The sequence below is a fragment of the Pteropus medius genome, unplaced genomic scaffold (assembly GCF_902729225.1).
Source record: "Pteropus medius unplaced genomic scaffold, Ma_sr-lr_union100, whole genome shotgun sequence".
NCBI lineage: Eukaryota > Metazoa > Chordata > Mammalia > Chiroptera > Pteropodidae > Pteropus > Pteropus medius.
This window is the reverse complement of record NW_024344378.1, coordinates 14,059,513-14,077,580: the sequence shown is the minus strand read 5'-3', so window position 1 is coordinate 14,077,580 and position 18,068 is coordinate 14,059,513. Positions and strand designations below refer to the sequence as shown.

The 18,068-nt window shown below is 35.7% G+C and overlaps 1 long non-coding RNA gene across 1 annotated transcript in view; it reads right to left on the bottom strand.

The window, feature by feature from the left end:
• The window catches only part of LOC120609113 (uncharacterized), a 463,755-nt gene extending 445,944 nt beyond the window's left edge, over positions 1-17,811 (bottom strand). Inside the window, exon 1 of the long non-coding RNA XR_005654677.1 lies at positions 17,504-17,811. This is a non-coding gene — a long non-coding RNA (uncharacterized LOC120609113). The remainder of the gene's footprint in view (positions 1-17,503) is intronic.
• Positions 17,812-18,068: the final 257 nt, after the last annotated feature.

The following is an 18,068-nucleotide window of genomic DNA, read 5'->3' as shown; positions in this document are numbered from 1 at the left end:
TTAATAGAGTTTATCAATGACTAAAAAGCAACAAAAATGATCTGCAAAATGCATTATAATATCCAATACGGTAGGCTTTCGAATAATCATTTTTGTTGAAAGTTTGAAACTGTGAAGTACCCTTTAAAGATAATTTTCAAACTTTTTATTTATGAAAATGCCAACTAATACAGTGATGGGAAGGTTAATAGAAACCAAACCTGGGATTAGAATCTAGGTTTTTTGCTTTTTTTGACTCTTAATCCAGTGCTTTATCTGCTAAAGCATTTTGCAACTTGTGGCAAATGACAAATACTCATGATGAATACTCCTGGATTCAGGAAATAAATACACAGGTGCAAGGAGACATGTCACAAAAACATTCCATTCCAAGATTATGATAGCATAAAATTGAAAATAACCTAAATTCCAATCAATAGGACATTTGTTAACTAGAGTACATAAAAACCATGACTCTTATCCAGCCATTCAAAACAATGATGTAGAGCTCTGTTTATTGTTCTAAATAGATTAGCATGATGCATTATTGTTTGAAAAAAGAATTATATTACAAAGTAACATATACAGCATGGTCTGCTACATATGAAATTAGGCATTTACAACTATAGATGATGTGGGTTTTGCTCAATGACGGGATTATGATGATTTATTTTACTTTTGTCTATGTCCTTGATTCAATATTATTTCAATTACTTATAAGAATTTGTTGCATGAAACAAAATGCTTTAAAACAAGAAAACAGTTCTTATTATGTGTGCCTTTTTAAACAACCTAAATCAATGCTTCTCATACTTTAATCACCTGGAGACTGTTGTTAAAATTCAGGTTCCAAATGTTCATGGGCTGGGGTGCAGCCAGAGAGTCTGAATTTTAAATAAGCTCCCAGGTGATGTCAAAGTGTTGTTGGCATTTTTGCATGACAAGGATCTAGTTTTGTTTTGTTTTGTTTTAATTACTCCAGCAGGCCTTTTCATCACACGTTCCATATGTAGTTTCTGGCAATCATGGCCTGAAATTGTTTTTCCTTGTTTATAAGTGTGTTTCTTAGTAAATAGAAGCCTGGAGTTTTTTTCTTGTAGTTAATAAACATAAACACTGGGGGACACTATTTTAAATTGCGGCACAGCCATTATACAACTGGCAATAGTACTCGGCATTGCTTCTTCCATCAGATAATTTTTATCTTGATATCCTGGACTGAGGATATTCTCTACTTAAGGGCATTGGTGGTTTAAATGTATGAACAATTTTGTACATTTATGATAAAAAATAATTATGATAAAAAATAAAATATAACAGTAATTGACAGGCTGCTCAACAAGTGAAATACAATCATAATATGAATGCTAATTTTCAACACATTTCTTTAAGGTATTTTCATGAAGAAAATTAAAATAAAGTATTTTAAGAATGACTGGGTATGGGAAAGGCTAAGATTTCTTTTATGAAAGTAAAATGTTAAAACCCTGAACTTTGAAAGAAAGTTAGTTGAAATAAAATCCCTTAAAAATTATAATGTAATCAACAGTTAAGTAAAATATGGCTATTACTGTTACAGTGTTCAGCATTCATTGAGTGCTTGCTATGTACAAGACTAGTCAAGTTGATTTATGTGCCAGTAAAATAAATTAATAATCTATAAACTTAATAAAATTATGTATATATAAAATCGAGGCCATGAAGGTGAACAGACTTTGAATAAAAGGACTTTTTATGTTAATATACTGGGATCAAGGGCAAAGATATACATGTTGTCCATGTATAAAGTTAACTATTCAAAGATAATGTTTCATGGGTAAACTATTTAAAAATGTTGGTCACAGAAGAAAAAGGAGACGTCCAGTGCCAACGGAGATGGAACAAGCCCACTATAATCTATCTCATCTTAATTGCAACTACAAGTTCCGGGACAATACAAAAAGCAAGTACCTGAAAACTGTAGGGCGTTAATAATAGCAGGGAGATTGGAGAGGAGAGACAAAACTCAAAGAACTACTGGTATGGCGTGAGTTTCTTAAGTTTTTCCACTTTTATCTCCCAAGATGACCCAAGGGCAACCTCAGTGCTTAACTGTGTAGTAAGTAAAAAAACAGGCAAAGCAAAATCTCTGAGAGAAACCCTGTCTTTCCAGCCATGGACCAGGAAAAGGAGCCCCTGTGAGCATGAGAGTATGGGGCAATTGTTGCTTTTGTTTTGCTTTGTTTTTGTCTCCCCGCCTCCCCCCATCCTTGGTCATAGTAGCAGTGGCACAGCAAAACAGTCATCCAAAACCCCAAGAGAAGACCTGTTCTCTTCGTCCAGAGGAATTAGGAAAAGGAGACCCTGTGGTCCAAAGAGTATAGGAAAATCTTATTACTTTACTCTCCCTTTTCTCTTTCTGATTTGACTCAGAGCGTCCTTGGCCATGTGGAACTTTGCAGAAATAAGGGTGGATACAGTTCCAAGAGGAATCCTGTGATTCTAGTAAGATGGCTAGGAAACAAAACATTGGGGGCAAGAAAATATGAGGGAAATCCCAGAGGAGAGACCTAGAAAAGAGGCTTCTTTAATTCTGTTATGAATCAACACAAGTTCCAGGTTCAACTTTTAAACAGCTACTGTAATCAGCTTCAAGGATAAAGATAAAAATACTTGAAATTAGTATGAGTTCTCTGCAGAGAAACAGAAACATAAAAAAGAACCAAACTGGAACTTAAGAACTGAAAACTATGTTTCTGACATTAAAAAATTCACTGGATGGGCTCAGTTGAATAATGAAGTTATTGAACTTTAAGATAGAATAGAAATCATCCAATCTAGGAAGTGGAGAGAAAAAAAAATGAAAGAAATGGTCAGAATCTTGGGAAGTTGTGGGAAAATATTTTTAAAAATCTGATATTTTTGTCATTTGAGAATATGAGAAAGGAAATAAGAAAAACAATGGTATAGAAAAAATTTGAAGAAATAAGGAGCAAAAACTAAAATTGATGAGTGTAAAGAGTAGATCTTTTTACAATCCTTGTGTAGCAAAAACACAAGAGAATATATATTTTATTGACTGACCTAAGCTAGTTTTCTTGATACATTCAAAACTGCACAATGTGCTTTTCCTGAACTCACTTAATCTTAGACCATCTTTTGGGGACTGAAAATGGTTAGTCTCTTAAATGTACTTTCCTGGACTTTAGACAATCTTTTCAAGACCTGAAAAGAGCTTAGTGGAATATCTTCCTTGCCGACATATCAAATTCTCTGTTTATCATTCTCATTTCTCATATTTCCCCTTCCTACTGTTTTTAATAAATAAAAATCTTTGCTGACAGAATTCTAGAGTAGTCAGATTTTTTGGTTGATCCCTCTTACTATAGCAGGAATAAAGCTTTCTCTCCTCTCACCTGGTTGTGGAGATCTTAATTTAGGATCCCGAACACCAATATGTACCAGTTTCTTATTTATAAGAAGGAAATAAAAATACATACTCAGTTTTTTTCTGGTTCTCACTACATTCAAAGACTTCAGAGAATTTTCCATCTGAAACTGCCCCTTCCATACTAGACCCTCATCAACTCTTGCCAGGACAACTGTCCAGTGCCCTACTTTCCCTGTTTCCAAACCCATTTCCTTAGAATTTATCTATCACAGCTACCAAAGTAACATACTAAAATGGAATAATGTTGCTCTCCAGTTAAAAATCTTTCCGTACATTTTCTTGATACAAGTTTTTGTCGGATATGTTTTGCAAATATTCTCAACCAAAATGTGGCTTGCCTTTTCATCGCTTGATAACCAGAAATTTTTAATTTTCACAAAAACTAATTTATCATTTCTTTTCTCCTGTTGTCAACGCCATTGTTTTCTAAGAAATTTTTATCCTCAAGTCATGAAAATGTTCTACTAGTATTCTAGAAGTCTTATAGTTCTCTCATTAATATTTAAGCGATTCATCTCAAATAGGATTTTTGAGTAAGATGAGACGAGGTACAGTTTTTTCTGTACAGATTTCTAGATACTCCAGAACCATTTGTCAAAAAGACTTTTACTTCTTTATTAAATGTTTTGTGATTATTTCTGGACCCTTCTGTTCCATTAATCTATGTGTTTATCATTATGCCACTGTAATGTGATTATGACAGTGAATCTCAGCACAAATTTGCTTGACATCTGGAAGTTGTGACGGAAAATTTTAAATATACAGTTTCATTTCCTGTTCAAAGATCAGTGGTCTTCTCCTCAAGTAAGATCCAAGGAGAGATACACAGCTCTGCAACTATGAGATGCCTTATCACCTACAAAACTGTTCCAAAAACTCACTGTCCAGGGTTCTCAGGGTCCTATTTATTTTCCCAGTCTGCCTTTTAGAGTAATGTTTATTGTACTACATACCATCAAATAGAGACTCCGAAGCATTTGTGCAACCTCAGCTACTATTTTTTTCACCTAGGACTAGTGAGCCAACTCCTTGCCATGCACTCCCTTCAACTCCCCAATAGTCCCAAAATATTGCTTACTTTTCCATTTTAATGGAAGATTAATGGGCTGGTAGACTAATCATTACCACCATTATGAGATAAATTTTCAAGCAAAAGCTAAGATGGGCAGAGGTCTGTACATTTTTCTGAGTATTCATTTCAGACTGGTCTGAACAAGCTATTATAGTCATTATGCTAGAGAACAATTCCACTTTGTCTCTAGGACTGCATCGGGGGACCTGCCTATAATGGGGCCTATTATTTCTCTGCATTCACTTCCAGAGTCTCAGTGTGATAGAAAAAGCCTGGCTAAATTAGCGTCAATTGTATCCAGACTTCAAAAGAAATTTCAAATCTGCTTTTAATCTAGCTATTTAAAAGTATAGCCTCCAGATAAGTTTCTCTATCTTCCTTATAAAAATAGTGATTATTAATAAGAAATAGATGATTATGCCCACATTTCCCTTACCACATGGTATAAAAGCATGCATCCCTTGAGTGTAAAAAATATAGAGTGCGTGTTTCCATAATTACAAATATATTCTTTCCTCTTTTCTGCCTACTGAGAAAAAAAAATCTTCCTGGGAAGCTCCACTGATGGCTTACAATCCATGTGCAAATGATACGCTCAAAACATAAACATAACTCTATAGAATGCCAATCGATTCCTTTTTAATATATATGATGATAAACTACAATAGCAGCTTCCCTTAATACCTTCACTATAAAGCAACCTACTACTGTTATTCTGAAATTTAGTGTTATCTGTAAATTTCATAGCAAAGTTGGAAAGGACAGCTTGTGAAGACACTGGGCAGTGCTGAAGTATAGGTGGAAAGATCAACAGCTCACGTTAAATGTTTTCTACTCTCTTGTCTTGGCAGTAATCCCAGCTCTATCTTCTCTCCTGTAAATAATGTAACTTCTATAAATTCACAAAAAGGATTAAGAGTTTTACAGCCTTACACTTCGTAGGAGGTCCATAGAATTCTCCATCCTCCACTCTCTCTGCTCCAGCTCAACTCTGCTCTGCTTCTTCTCTCATCTCCTAGGGCACCTGCAGAGAATTCTGGGGTTTAATATACCTGGACTCATACTGGTCTCTTAACCATTACTCTTTACTCCTTCACAGAGGGTTTAACTCCTTGAACAGTGGACCTGGTGTTAGACCTTAAGTGGATACCGAATAACTACTCACATATTGATTATAAAAATAACAATAATTTAATATATATTGAGTTCTTCATGATAATTGATTATATTATTATCCTAATTGTACAGATGTGGAAACTAATCTTTAATCAGGGTAAACAGCTTGCCAAAAATCACATATCTTGTAATCATAGCGAAAAAACTATGCTATACTTAAAAGCAATAGACAGAGAGGCAACTGTCCATAGCCAGTAAACACTGTTAGTAAATTTTTGAGTAAGAATTTATCTTCATAATTATCCTCAGAAATGTACTGTAATTACTAGCTTAGGGTAGTAATTTGTTAGATTTTTTTTTTTTTTTTTTTTTTTTAGTTAACAAGACAATCCAGACACATTATCATTCATTGCTCTCTCAAATTACCAGAAAGACTTGAATTTAAACAAACAGCTGATGAAAGTTAATGATTAAAGTATAACAGAACCTAGATATAGAACAGTTCCCAGCTTCATCTCCCATTAGCCTCACCTTAACTTCTAGTTCTTAAAGATAGTTATAAATCAGTGCAATTCCTTCTCTCAGGAATTTATATCACACTGTCCAAATGGAAGCTTAAATTTGCCTGGTGTCCTCTTCAGCTCACTCTACTGGGGCTTAGCCAGGTCTAATAGAAGTAGTGGGGGGCTTAAAATATTGTGAGCTGTTATGTTTAGATAAACCACGTTGTATAAATATGGCATTTATGGAATTGGGCTCTTAAGAAGTAAAATAAATTGTTCCCTTAGAGCAAGTGTCTCTGGTAGAAGATAGAGGTTTCTTTTTTATAAACAGCAAGAGAAATGAGAATGAAAAGAGAGAGCTGATAATTAATATGTTTGAATTAAAGCTAAACATTGTTTCAAGTATAAATGAATATAAATATCCATTGTGAGCCTGAAAAAAAAAAAAAGTTTAGGTCAAATGAGAAAAGAATTTGGGAATAAAAATGAAGACCTTACATGTTAGTTAAGGAACAAGGAGACTTGTGCTATCTCAGAGTATGGTGTTTTTCCCCCTCTATCAAAACAAAGCCAGACTTGAGACTTGGTGATATGGAGATAATTGTATAATGGGGACATGTGCTGGAATGTCTAAGTAGTGAAGAGAGGGAAATCGCCAAGTAGTAGAGAAAGGAAGATACTGGTTAGGCTGAAATCTGACCAGTGTGTGTTCTATATGTGGGGACCAGGGTTGGGGGCAGGGGTGGGGAGGGGAAGGGGAGGCATTGAGAGGAAAGGTTCTCCTTCTTTCCACAGGAAAAGTAGTCACAGAGAAAAACCGAGATGCCTTATGCACTCGTTATCATATATGCACCTAACAACAGAACAAGGTTGGTTTAACATCTGAAAATCAATTAATTTAACACACCATATTAATAGAATAAAATGTCTATAAACTGATGACTGGGTAAACAAAATGTGGTATATCCATACAATCGATATTATTTGGCAATAAAAAAGAGGTACTGATACATGCTACAACGTGGATGAAACTTGAAAACATTACGTTAAGTGATAGACACTGTCACAAAGGCCATGCATTTCATTGTCATTCTATTTACATGAAATATACAGAATAGGCTAAATCTATAAAGACATAAAATAGATTAGTGATTACCTAGAGCTGACAGAGATAGGGGAATATTGCTGATGGCAACAGGGTTCTTTTTTGGGAAGCCAGTAATATCTAAAATTAAATTGTGGCAATGGTTGCACAACTCTGTAAATATACTAAAATAACTAAATTCTATACTTTAAATGGGTGACTTGTATGATATAGGAGTTATATCTCAATAAGCTTTGGGGTTTTTTGTTTTGTTTTGCTTTGCTTTGCTTTAATCTCTTAGGAGATATGACTGGCTTCATGGCTGGAGCAGGTAGGAAATATAAGCATTGTACATTTTGTTGGATCGGAAAGCAAATAAGTGCTCAAATATTAGTGTGTTTATGTCAAATAAATGTAGAATTGAAGGAATACCCACTGGCCAAATTTGAAATAATTTGAGCAACAAAAATAAAATCATACTATAGAGGAAAACTACATTTAAATAGTTCATGAGTTCATAATGATATTGAAAATGAATACTACCTAAATATATATAATGCATACCAAGAAAAGATAAATAATAAAAAAAACTATTCTTTATGAAAGAATGTCAGATAGTAAAATCAGAAGGAATGATAGAATTAGAACATTCTGTAACCCCCATTATAATAATTATTCAAGCAAGAACCATCAAAAAATATAAAAATCATAGGAAGACAGGCATAGGAAGAAAGGCATTCACATTATCTCAAAGCATCACCCCACAGAGTACTGGCTAATTACAAAGGTAAAATTGTAAAATGGAGCAATCAGACAACAAATGCAATGTATATATATCTTAGTAGGATCCTTATTTTTAAAATAAAGGACATTTTGAAGACAATATTGAAGTTTTGTGTATGGACTACATGTTGGATAATATTATTGAGTTCATGTTGATTTTTCTATGTGTAGCAATGGTATTGTGTCTGTGTAGAAAAAAGATATGTTCTTGTTCTTGCATTATACACACTGAAGTATTTAGTGGAAAAATGTTGAGATGTCTTCATGCTACTTTCAGAAGATTTGGGGAAATAAATATGTGAGTTTATATATATGCACACAAGTACATGTATGTATGTATACACACAGAGAGAGACACAGCGAGAGAGATAATTAAAGCTATTTTGGCAAGGCGTTAAGATTAGTAAATCTATATAAGGGATGACAGACATCCATTATACTCTTTTTTTTTTAAATTCCTGTGTGTTTGATCTTTTCAATACCAGCTTACCGCTCATGCAACTAATCTGGGCATTTAATTCTGCACATCTTTTTTTTTTGTGGCTCATGTATTTGTTTATTCTTTGCAGCACTAATAATGTGCCCGTGTCATGACATCTGAAGGGTAAAAATATGTAATTGCCAAAAAAAGCAATAATATTGACAAGAGCTACCTTTAGATTTTTTGTGGAAGTAGAATGTTCCGGAGAGATCTGAAGTTCCTAAGTAAAGAAAACCTATGTCATTAAAGATCTCTCTGTTTCATACCATAAAAATTCTAGTATGGAGAGTGATGTCTTTCCGATGATCTCAATATGTCAACATTCCCTGCCCTACTTCTTCAGTGCAAGGAAGATTTCCTGTAATGAAAATCGCCCCCAAGGTGGGATTAATATAGATGAGATTGCCCAAATGCAATTCTAATCATAATCTCTGGAGTTAAACTTTCCAATTCTGTAGGATTTACAAAGAAAAAAATTAAAATTTCCCCAAGATAAATGTATTAACATTTAATAAAAACAAAGCCAGATTACAATATTAGTGAAAAGTAAGGAATTTATATAAAACCCCTTTATATTTGAACTGAGACACTAAATTGAGTAGCATAAATTCCCAGACATGAAAAAGATGTGACTAAGAGAAAAATTTGCAGGCCGATAAAATATTTGGTTACTGGAGTAAAAAATTTCCAATAAAACTATGTTGGTAAGAGTGACCAAATTCTTATTTTCAGAATGATTATTTTTGTGTCTCTTGGTGGATAGATGAGCATGTGTTCTTTCAACAATTTGGGAATTTGGCCATGACATATAGTAATTTATCTCCCAAAAGATCAGTAATAACCGTGGAAAAATGTAGTGCAATTTTTGTTTTTTCCTATTTCAGATTACATAAGGAATGACTTTTCCTCACATTTGACTAGCTTTCTTGAATCTATTCTAAAGATAGGCACAAGAGCCAAATGAGTAAATCAAGAGTAGAAATTGTGAAACTTGGAAAATAGTGTTTGTATTAATCTTATAGGATAGATCATGCTGCAAGAACAAGAGAAAAAAAACCTGACATATCGGTTGCTTAAGATAATACTGTTTTCTTTCTTGTTCACGAAATGTTCAGGGCAAGTTGGGTAGCCCTCCACTGTTTCGTAGCTTCTCCATCTGAAAAGCACCATGACAAAGAGAAGAAAGAGCTAAAATACTCAGAGAGTTATTTACTAGAGCCATTGAAGTGTCATAAATCCTTCCTACCCATCTTTTCTTGGCCAGAACTCAGGTATTTGACCTCAACCCAACTACAAGACAGGCTGGGAAATGCAGTCTTTTTGGATGCCCAGGAAGAGAAAACGATATGGGGATTGCCTACCATTGCTTCTGCCATAGGGACCTCTCTATGGGGTAGCTACTCTCATAGGATGAGCTCCTGGGGTACCTGGTGGTCAGTTTTTTACTAATATGGCAAAAGCTGGCTAAGAGTAAAGCCATCACAGAAGGGTGTGGGTGTTGCCGTGACCATGAACCAAAAAATAATGCCCATTATTTTCGTGTTCCTTAATTCAGCTAGAGTTGGATTTATGCCTCTTATAACCAAGAGTCATCCCTAACTCAGAGCCACATGTTTGCTGAAGGTAGCTTCATTAATTAATCAATAATTTGATTGGTATATCAATTGGCAAATATCATGGGTATCTATTGTACTGAAACTTTGTCTCAGTATCATCTCTTCTATGAAATCTCATTACACACTGCTCCTGATTCTATCAATTCATAGAGTTCTTTTAGGCAGCAGTGTACTTTAGTGAATAGATGCATAAGCACTTGAGTTAGTTTGCCTAGAATTAAATCTAGCTGCTACTTATAGCTATATGACCTGCATGTAATTTCTCTGTGTCTCAGTGTTATTAACTATAAAATGGAGTAATAGAATGCTGTTGTGAATATTTAAAAGTTAATACATACAAAGTACTTAGCATAGTGCCTGGCAATAGGTAATTTTTCAATAATTATTAGTAATTACTATTACTAATAGACTGTAAGCCCTTCAAGGACAAAAATAGTGGCAATTTACTGATTTCTTTTCTCTCATACCTAGAATACCATGTGGTCCATAGCTGGCAATTCATATGAGTTGAATGAACAGTCATAATAATAGAAATAGTAATGATCTTGTTAACTGATTACAAAAATGGCTCCAGTTCTCTATCCTTCCTTTGTCCCTTTGCAATTTGACTTTTCAGCATCTTTCTTCAAGGAATTTAGTCTGTTTCCCCTCCTCTTGAATCTGGGAAGGACTTGTGGCTGCTTTGGCAAAAGGATGTGGCAGAAATAACATTGTGCCAGTTTTCAGTCTAAGCCTGAAGAAGCCTTTCTTTTACTTTCTGCCTTATTCTCCTGCATTTGCCATGAGAATAAGCCCAGATAATTATGCTGGAAGGTGCGATGCCACACAGAGAAGAGCCAAGGTGTCCTAGGAGGGGAGCCCCAACTAACTGCAGACGTATGTTTGCAACCAAGACCTAAAGAACCACGCAGCTGACTCCAGACTCTGTATCTGTTTCTACAGAGAGGAACACAGCCTTGCCAACATCTTGATTTTATCTGGTAAGAGCTGTATCAGACTTCTGACTTCCAGAACTACCAGATGATAAAGTTGTGCTGTTTTAAGCCATTTAGTTTGTCATTGCTTATTATGGCAGCATAAAAAAATAACACAATAGGCATTTAAGAAATCATTCAGTCTACACATCCATTTTATTAATAAAGATGTGAGGCCAAAGAAATTAATTGCTTGTTCAAGATCTCATTCTGATTAGTGATAGTACAGGGACTAGAGATTATCATGAGAATGAATTATAATGGTAAACCCAAATCGATTGTCAAAAATTAGGTATCACCACAGTTTCTTATAAAATCAGGGAAATGGAAAAAATATATTTGAGGTTTTTCAATAAGGCGATGCAACTGGCTAGTTCTGTGGTTCTTCTTAAAACAGACTATACATTACTCCTACTTGAGAAGTTTTAATGAAGGCCAATCAATGTCCAGGACGAATATGTAGAAATTCTTATTTTATGGGTTTGTAGTGGAGACCTGACATCAGTATTATTCTTTAAAGTTTCCTGCGGTGACTTTAATGTGTAAGCGCTGTTGAGAAACACTGCTCTAACTAGTATCCAGCTTGCTAAGCTTCCTTGTGATATTTGTAATGTCTTTTTATATAATTGCTTACATTGATCTGGCACTAATAAAGCCAGTGAGTTACATCTCCTGGCTGTCATTTGATGATGACAGGCTGGTCTGCACCATGCCATCACCAACAAGCCCTTACTCCTTCAGTTACTCCTTATTTGTTTCTTAAATATATTACTTTTCTATTGTTGCCTGACAAATTACTCAAAACTTGCCATTTTAAAACAACAAATATTTATTATCTTACTTTAATTGGGCCAGGAATCTGGGCACTTCTTGTTCAAGGTCTCTCACAAGCAATTCATGTATCAGCCAGGGCTGCAGTCACATCAAGGCTCAAAACTCAATCAGGAACCATCCTTTTCCAAGATCATGCCCATGGCTATGGGTAGGCTTCAGGTCCTTTCTGGTTGATGCCAGAGATATCAGATTCTTTCCACATGGGCCTTTCCATAGCACTACTCCAAATGTGGCAGCTTACATCCCAGAACAAGCATGGAGGGGGGGAGGGGAGAAGTGGGGGATGAGGCTGAGAGGTGACCAGCAAAACGGAAGTCACAGTCCTTTTGTAACTAAATCTAATAATTGATATCTCTTCACTTTTGCCACATTTTATTAGTTAGATTAATTTGTTAATAAATTTGTCGAGTCTACAACCCAGGGGAGCGATCTATACGGAAACATTTTTGAGTCAGCACAATATTATTTTAGATCAAATTCAGATGTTTTAGTTGAACACTCAGGTCTATGTGACACCAAAGTCTACCCTTTAACCCACTGCACTCCAAGTTTCCAGTTCTATTCTCCAATTCTTCTAGAACCAAATAAAAAGTTTTCTGCATAACATACTCCATCTTGCTCATCCACCATTTGAATGTTTTAGAATCTGACCGTGGAAGGTGAGACCCATCTGTTCTACCTCATCACAGAGGCAACCTGCCCCATAGCACCCATATTTGAAGAACCATCTCTTTATGTATTTTCCCTTTGATCATTTTTACCCTGAAGGATTATTTTTTTATTTATTGTCATTATACAAAACTGAGATGATCTTTATTATTATCTTATATTTTAATACTATTGATTTTTGTTATATTTTGGGTAGATTATATCTGTCACAAAATTTTAAAGAATATATGAAAAAAAAATTATTGTCCCTTTGTGTAACACTTTTCCTCCTCACTTGCATTCTGAATCCCAACACCTCTTCTTCACTAAAACCTGACGTTGTTACGTATCCCTTCTCCCATATTACCTCCATTTTACCTCTCCCTCTCTATCCAACATTTCCCAATCAAACATGCAAAAATCACTTCTACCTTTAAAACAAATGAAATTTAAAGTAAGTTATATGAATGATATATTCTCCTCCAGCTACTGCTCTGCCTTTCTTGTCTTCAAACCAATTTTCTCAAAAAGAAGACCCAACTGGTACCTCTTCCCCATCTGGGGTAATGGCATTGCCATCCAGTTGGGCAAACTAGAAACCTCACCATCTCCAGTTCTTCAGCTACCACCTATTATTCACTTTATTCCAGTATATGCTGGAATATCTGACATGCTCTGCTTCATCAAAACTGCTCTTACTAAGATCAACAATGACCTTCTCTTCATATCTAATGGGCACTTCTTACTTGAGCTCTCAGCAACATTTGACACTTACTGTTGACAACTCCCTCCTTCCTACACGTCTTATCTCGCTTGGTTTGTTTTCTCATTCTTTCTTGTTTTTTTCCCCTAACTTGCTGGTCACTCTTTTAAAGTCCTTCCAGCTCTCCCTTTCGTAACTGGCTTTTTAAAGTTGGAATTTTCCAGGGCTCAGCCTAGGCCCACTTTTTCATCTATACTTTTCTGTAGGTAATTTTCTCTTCATGAGACTCCTAGATTTATAGGCAAAACCCCAAACCCTCTTCAAACTTCCAGATTGGCAGAACCCCCCTGCCAAGTATTTCTACTTAAATGTTTAAAATGCTTATCAAATGCATTAAGCCTGAGAAATCAAATCATGGTCATTTACCTCAAATAGGTCCTCTTTCATATCTTAAAAAATAGGCACCACAATCTAGTTGGCAAACTAGAAACCCAGACGTCATCCTTGACCCCTATCTCTAGTTTACCCCTTATATCTAGTGGAGTACTGGATTTACATTTTACCACTTAAATGTCATTTGTTTACGGTTTTCGGGTGCATTACCCAGTATAGTTTTCAGCTCTAATACTTCCTACTTTCCAAACCCCACTTAAATTGGTTAATTTGTGGAGATGCCCTTACATTCCAAGCTGATTCTGGCTCCTTCGAAATGAGTTTATGATATGAGAATTCCTTTTGTGGTTTTATGGTTTAATGAGCTCAAGTTAACTCAAGATTTCAGTTTTTTACTGGAGAGAGTTAATTTCCACAATTATAGATGAAAGTAAAAATTTTGCATTTTTGTTGCCTTTTATGTTTTTTAACTCAGTTTTTGAATCTCATATTATTGACTTAAAACAAACCATTTTTTTTTTCTTGACCTCCTCTTGGAAATGAAATATATTCTCCTACAACCTCCCCTCAGCCTACAGTGGAAAATCTTTAAAAATGTGAAACAGGACTAATGCCTTCCTATTGTAGAACTATTTCACATTAAGTTGATAAATCATGCAGGCAGAAGTCATTTGTCAAAGAAATGTATTTGAATCAAATTCAGTTTAGGTGCATGGTGTGCTGGATTAGATATCCAGTTCTTACTAAATAATTTATCAAATTCTGACTTGTTTGAAAAATAGTCAATAAAACCTCATAATAAAATTTTAAAATGTTCTTATATCTCAGACTATACACTGAAGACATATAATTATAGCTCTCCACCATATCATATACACCCATTATGCCAAATTCAGTAGTGAAGTGGTTGCTAGTGTATTTCATAATAAATACAAATAACAATGTGAAGATTAATAAAGAGTTGATAAATAAACTGCTGTTGATTTCAAAGATATTGATATGCTCAATCCCCATCCCTCACTCTCTGCTACCATAAGATGAAGAAAAAATAATCTTATATGATAGAAACTGTCACATGATATTATTTGGTTCTTCTTGACATACCAACTGAACTTCAGTACCTGAGGAATCAGTACCTTATCCACTGCTCCAGTGTTCAAAGGAAAATGTAATATCTGGTATTTATAAAAGCATAGGGATTCCTTTAGAACTCAGAAAGAAAAAAATGCCCTGTATATATAAATTTACTCAAAGTGAATAATGGTCCAAATGTAGTAGCTAAAACTGTGAAACTCTTAGAAGAAAACATAGGGGTAAGTCTTCGTAACATTGGATTTGGCAAATGATTCTTAGGTATGACATCAAAATCATAAGAAACAAAAGGAAAAATAGATAAATTGGACTTTATCAAAATTAACAATTTTTGTGCTGCAAAGGGCATCATCAAGAAAGTAAAAAAACAACCCACAGAATGAGAGAAAATATTTGCAAATTATAGATCTGATAAGGAACTTGTATCTAGAATATGTACAGAACTCAGTAACAAAAAGAACTCAATTTTAAAATGGGCAAAGATCTGACTTGACAGTTCTCTAAATGGCCAATAAGCACATGAAAAGATGCGTGGCAGCATTAGTTATCAGGGAAATGCAAATTAAAACCACAGTGAGATACTACTTACACCCATGAGGATGGCTAGGATCAAAAAGACATAATAGGTGTTAGGATGTAGAGAAATTCTCATACACTGCTGAAGGGTAAGTGAAAATTGGGGCTATATCTGATTTTTAATTTTCAGAAATTCTCCCATTTTCCACCCATTAGTGACTGTTCTTTTATTTCCCAGCACTGTTGTTGAAAAAATATATTTTCTTTTATCATTTATTTTATGGGATTTAAGATGAGAAGGAAAGGAGGATCACGGGCTCAGCCTGCCATCTTAGATCTGTTGAGAATATAAAAGATCTTAGCAACAAGGGAGCAATATGAGTTGAGAGCTGTGGAAATAAGTCCACCAGAGGCAGCAGAACTCACTGGGCCCAGCTCGGGGAGTATGAGCTACAATTTGGAAAAGCACAGAAGCAAGTGATGTTGGCAAGCATTGAAGAGTCCCTGCCTGGAAATGGATTTTATAATCTGGATCTGTCTCTTATTGGTCATTGTAGTGCAGTTTATGGATGAGCCAACCATTTATAAAGGACCAGGGATATAGCAGACAATAGCCACCTGGTCCTGAGAATCTAGAAAACTTTATTTCTTCATCCACCACCCTCCTCCCACTGATTAGAAGCTCTCCGACCAGATATGGTCCCTATTACTAGTCATAAACCTCCAGAGGGCGGGCAGGCAAGCAGGTATTCGGATACCAGAGACTGGGTCCCCTGTATGGCAGACTGGTGCCTTTTGACTTTTCAGCTGCAGAAGAGGAAATGCTTTGGGTCAGTTATTTCTGGCCATTTCCTAGGGGTAACCCCATGGGAGGATGTGTCAGTGTTTTTGATGAAGACCTTTTTGAAGAGAAGGAGTAGAGATTTTAGAGTTTAGTTCTAGTCAAAATAATTCTGTTAGTGATAAACTTGATATTTATTTCTTAGTTCAGTAGGGCGGATTTAACAGATTATTCCATGAAAATCCCAGTGCATAGCGCTTGGCATGTCAAATACTCAGCAAATGTTAGCTGTAGCTACTCTATCATTATGTGCTTTGTTATCTGCTTTGAATTTTGCATTGGGTCTCTGTCAGTCACCCCTGTAAGTGCCTGGAATGTTCTGAAGTACAGATTTAAACCCAAACTATACTATAGAGTCCCTATAAGTCTGTACAGAGGTGCCTGCAGTTATATAAGGGGAAAAATAGCTGCAGCTACCTTGAAAATAGGGTAGGAATAAAATTATTCCTCTCAAATGGTTCTCTGCTTCGAATTTAATTAGGAATATTTATAATAGAGAGACTCCGAAGCCATATACTTAGTCATGGGCACAGTATCAGGTCCATACCTAGTCCTTGACAACTTCTAGGACTCCCATGCTTATTCCTACAATTCTTTCCCCGTAAATGTAAGTTAATGAGTTTGAAAACATCTCATAGGAGGAGAGCAGACAGAGACTATGCTGATAGCTTTTAGAGAGACCTGAATTTTGTGTATTTGCTGACACAATTAAAACTGATGATGTTTTATTTGTATTTTTTTAAAGCCTTGCCCTAAAACATTTACTTACTCTTCTTTTTTCTTCTCCACACCCCTCCATCTCTGTTAACTCTATATTAACAAAGATCAAGGTTGTAATTTGAGTCAAAACATAATTTCTTTTTAAATCAAAACAACTTATGAAAGAAAGCGCATCAAAAGGAATGTGCCTAAACACACTGATATACTTCTTGATTAGTTATTTGGTGGCTCCCAATGCATAATTAAAGCTTATTCAGGCAAATTCCAAAGAAGAGTTTACTGCTTTTTTTTAAGTATCTTTAAAATTATATGCTAACTGTCCTTGTTGTACTTATTCCTTTTTAGAAATGTACTATGGATTTTTTTAAAGGCATGGTAGGGGGCAGTGGAGAATTATGGAGGCCATGTAATTAGCCCTAATGGTTAGTATAGAATATTTTCTACTTTTCTTCAATCTTCTTGTGCATCTTCTCAGCTTACTGGGGGCCTTGCTAATTTGCACATGTTCACTTCTGACTCTTCAAAATAGCAGAATCCAGGCTGCTAAGAGTACAAAGGAAGCTTCCCTAGAGGAAAGTATTGAAGGCATGTCTCCAAATCTTCACCTAGTTAAGATGCAAGAATTCTGGATTCTCAACCTTTCCAAGACCTCAATTACGAGACCCCAATTTCAACAATCACTCTATTAATGCATAATAGGAACAGAAAAATGGCTCACCCGGTGATTAAACCAAACACTGATCTTCTCTGGCTGATACAGGAACATAGATGGTAAGGAACTCAGGAATCCAGGCCAGTTATGAGATGTGAGCTCCCTAGGGGGCTCTAGAAAGGCATTTGTTCTAGAAAGGCATTTCGTCCCAGCTGGCTTCAGGCCTCTAAGCTGCAGTGGAGAAGCTTCCAGAAATGAACTCTGCAAGTTCCCAAGAGTGACCCCTACCTTCCCACCCACAAACTCAGGCCCTCGTAGCCCAGCCCCTCAATGGCCTGGCCCCATTTCCCTTTCCATTTTCCTTTCTTCTCTTCCTCCCCCCACAGTCTCTCTACCCGCCAATCGAATTGGACTATTTACTGCTGGAGAGTATTAACTCTAGTGACAAGAGGTGGGATGAGGGGCACATGGTCCAAGCTCCGTATTATAAAAATTGGACTTGTAAAAAACATGAGAGTATTTTCAGGAATTCGAATCCTTGTGTGACGTTTTCAGGAAGTTGACCTCACTAGTACTCTGGGACACACAAAGACATGGTCCCCACCCTCTAAGGGTTCTGCCTTTTGTGTAT